Source organism: Heterocephalus glaber, unplaced genomic scaffold (assembly GCF_053883595.1).
Source record: "Heterocephalus glaber isolate CG9 unplaced genomic scaffold, H.glaber_assembly_v1.0 deba00001572, whole genome shotgun sequence".
NCBI classification, from domain to species: Eukaryota; Metazoa; Chordata; class Mammalia; order Rodentia; family Bathyergidae; genus Heterocephalus; species Heterocephalus glaber.
Genome location: NW_028258357.1, coordinates 11,767,567 through 11,770,905, shown reverse-complemented (window position 1 = coordinate 11,770,905; position 3,339 = coordinate 11,767,567). Strand labels below are relative to the sequence as shown.

General features: G+C 51.5%; 1 protein-coding gene across 3 annotated transcripts in view; it reads left to right on the top strand.

Moving 5' to 3' along the window:
* The window catches only part of Eea1 (early endosome antigen 1), a 196,659-nt gene that overhangs the window by 28,494 nt on the left and 164,826 nt on the right, over positions 1-3,339 (top strand). The window lies entirely within an intron of this gene.

The window sequence follows — 3,339 nt, the reverse complement described above, 5'->3', positions numbered from 1 at the left end:
TGCTTGGGCCCTGATAAATGCTTGGGAACCAGGCACCTGCTCGCCACTTAGCGCAGCTTCTCTCCTTCCCGCCCGGAATGTCCAGGGAGCCCTGCTCGGAGCCCAGCTCCGAGCCCGGCCTCGGGAGCTCTCTGCTGTCCCCCCAGGGCCGCAGCTCGGCCTCCCCACACAGCGCTGCGTCCCTCTCTGGGGAGAGGAGCCCAGCGCCTTGCCCTGCTGCGATGCCCCCTCTCCCTTGGGAGCCCCCTTTGCAATCGAGCCTCTCTCTACTAAGCCTCTAATTTGAGGGCTTCGACAGGCACTGGGAGAGGATTCTTTGGAGAAGTCCTGGCCTCAACTCTCTCTGCCTTCCGAACGTGTGGGTGCTGTGTGACCACCCTGACAGTCTGAGTTTCTTCAGTGTTTAGGGTTTCTAAAAGCGAATTGTACTGTTGGCAGGCAAAAGGGTTTTGTAATGATCCCCCGACCACGAGGATCAGGGTCTGAGAGAGGTGTGGGTAGGAGACGCTGGATTCTGGGAAGCGTGTGGCTGTCTGTCATCCACCAGCTGTGTCACAAGCAAGATGCTGTCACCTTTGTGACCCCCACTCCATGCTGAGGCTCGAACCCAGCCCCCCTCCTTTTAAAATTTGAGACATGGCCTTGCTAAATCACTAAATTGTCAAGGCTGGGCTCAAATTTGCAATCCTCCTGCCTTGGCCTCCTAGAGTGCAGGCATAAACACGTGTGCAGCACCAGGCGGGCTCTGAGCTTTGTGTTTGCCCTGCTCCAACCATTTCCAACAGCAGCACCTAGGCCAGATCAGCCCCAAGTTTCCTTTATTCAGTCTACACTGTGTCAAAAACACTTCTTTCAATTAGTTATCACCACTGAAAAAAAATTGGGAAATCCCATAAATCTGTTTTCTCTTGAAAAAGAGGGCCCAGAAACACTGCCTCTACTTCCCTATACGGGGACTCCTCAAAACTGGCCTGCTAAGCTGGGAATGGTGGTGCATGCCTGTCATCCCAGCACTCAGGAGGCTGAGGCTGGAGGATCGCCATAAGGTTGAAGCCAGCCTGGGCTAGAAGTGAGTTCAAGGCCAGCCCGGACTACATAGTGAGGCCCTGTCTTCAAATGAATCATTTAATTGAGACAGTTCTGTGGTAAAAATAGGTGTTTTTGTCTACTCTGCTAAAACACTGATCTATCATCGATCTTACAATTAAGTTGAAGGAAGAAGCTGATTGTTTTCCTGAATCAAATTCCTTGGCCTTTTTTGATTTTTTGTTTAAAGTTTAGCCACTGGACCTTATGATACAGTGACCAGGCCACCTTGAACTGACAAGAGCAAGGACAGTCACCACATGAAAGCATCATACCTACGCATGAGATGAGTCACAGCTCTCGTAGAGCTTTGAGTCCCACTTTTCCTTGAGAAGTTTGAACCTCAACCCTGCAGGATGCTGACTGTGAATGGGTCTGAATCTCCACAGGGAGCTTAGCTCTGGACTATCCAAACTGCCTCACCTGTTACTGAGACAAAAGCTCTCCGGAGAGCTGGGAGGGTGCCACACACTTGGAATCCCAACTCTGGGAGGCTGAGGCAGGAGGACCGCCTGGGCCACATAGTGAATTCAAGACTGGGCTGAACCACATAGCAAGACCCTATCTCAAAAAAACAAACCACGCCGCCTGCTGGGCAAGCGCAAGGACCCCGTACCGAAAAAAAAACCCGAAAAAGCTCCTTTGTATCTCAGACTCCACCAGCTCCCGCGGGCTGCACATGGTGAACGTGGAACCCAGGGCTCCTTTCGGGAAGGAAGAGCTCGCTAAAGCGGCTGTCAGTCTCAGTCCTTTGGCAGACCTGCGGCTCTCACCTGGCTCCAAGTCCCCAATTCCCGCAGGAGGTGTGGCTGGGACCCAGCAGGGGGCTGCGAGCTCCCGCCCTGGGCTCTGCAGCGGCCTAGCCCCAGCCCCTGTGCCTCTCTCAGCCCGGCTTCCTCCTGCACCTAAAAAACGCGGACACTTCCTTTCCCTAGGGGAGCTCTTGGAAGGCCTCTGGCGTCTTCCCAGCTTGCTTTCTGACAATGTGGCAATGTAAACTTTCCATTAGTTGTCAGCCGTTCTGCTTGCTTGGTAAACTCTTCCCAGGCGGCGCCCGCCCTTCTTTCAGTTATTTGAAGGGAACTAGCGCCCTCTGTAGGCCAATCTCTGTATAAGCGCCTGGGCTGCATAGAGAGTTCAAGGCAGGCCCGAACTACTAAACAAACCAAAACCAAAACAACAAAGGAAACCGTATCCATGAAAATTCCTTAAATGAACAGGAAGCGTAAAAGCCAAGATTTAGCTTCTTTTGTTTTTCTTTTCAGTTGCTGCCTCCCCTAATTGGAAGAGTAAAATGTTAATAAGGAAAGGTTATCTTTTTTGCCTCTCCCACCCACTGTGTTGAAGAGCTCACACTCTTCAATTCAGGTTCACCATATTTATTTTTTCGGAAACGTTTATTGACTGTCCAGTAGGTCCGAGCCACCATTGTAAGTTCTAACACATGGAGAGATCCTGGTTCTTGGGGAGGTTGTATTCTGATTAAGAGAAGAGAGTACTAATTTACAGATTTTATTTATTCATTTGCTTGTTCATATTTCTGACACAGAATCTCACTATGTAGTTCAGCCTGGCCTTCAATTCATGGTGATTCTCCTGCTTCAGCCTCCTGAGTGAACTACTGGTGTGGGCCACCACCCCCGGCTACTAATTGGTAGATTTTAAAGAGAAAAGCTTGGTTGAGGAGGTAGCTCAGAGGTAGAGTGTTTGTCTACCACACACAAGGGCCCGGGCCCATCCCAAGTACCACAAAGAATTTAAAAATGAAGAAAAAAAAAAGGAAAACAACAAAGTTTACTCCCACAAAGGAGCGAAGCTGCAGCCGTCGCCCAGCCTAAGCCAAGCGGCCCTTGGAGGTGGTGGCAGGCAGACTCGGTGGCCTAGGAAGGTCACTCGTCTGTCAGCGGCCGCTGCTGTGTACAGATTCCATCCTCAGACCCTGGACTCCGTCCATCCGCTCAGGAGAGTTCCGAAAACGTCATTCCTTCCGGCCTAGCTCTGTGCAGTGTTTGGGGGCGACCTGATCCTCGTGGACACCACATGGAGCGGACAGCAGGGTCAGGGCCCCTCTGCTTCTCCATACCAGATCCCTCATGAGGTCACTGGTCTTCGACCATAGATGGAGGCAGGGTTCAAAGAAGCTGCTATGGTTTGGATGCAGACTGTCCCTAAGGACCTTGTTAGGAATGTAGTCCCCAGTGGTACACTACTGGAAGGTAAGGGAACCTGTAAGCCCAGCCTCCAACTTGAATG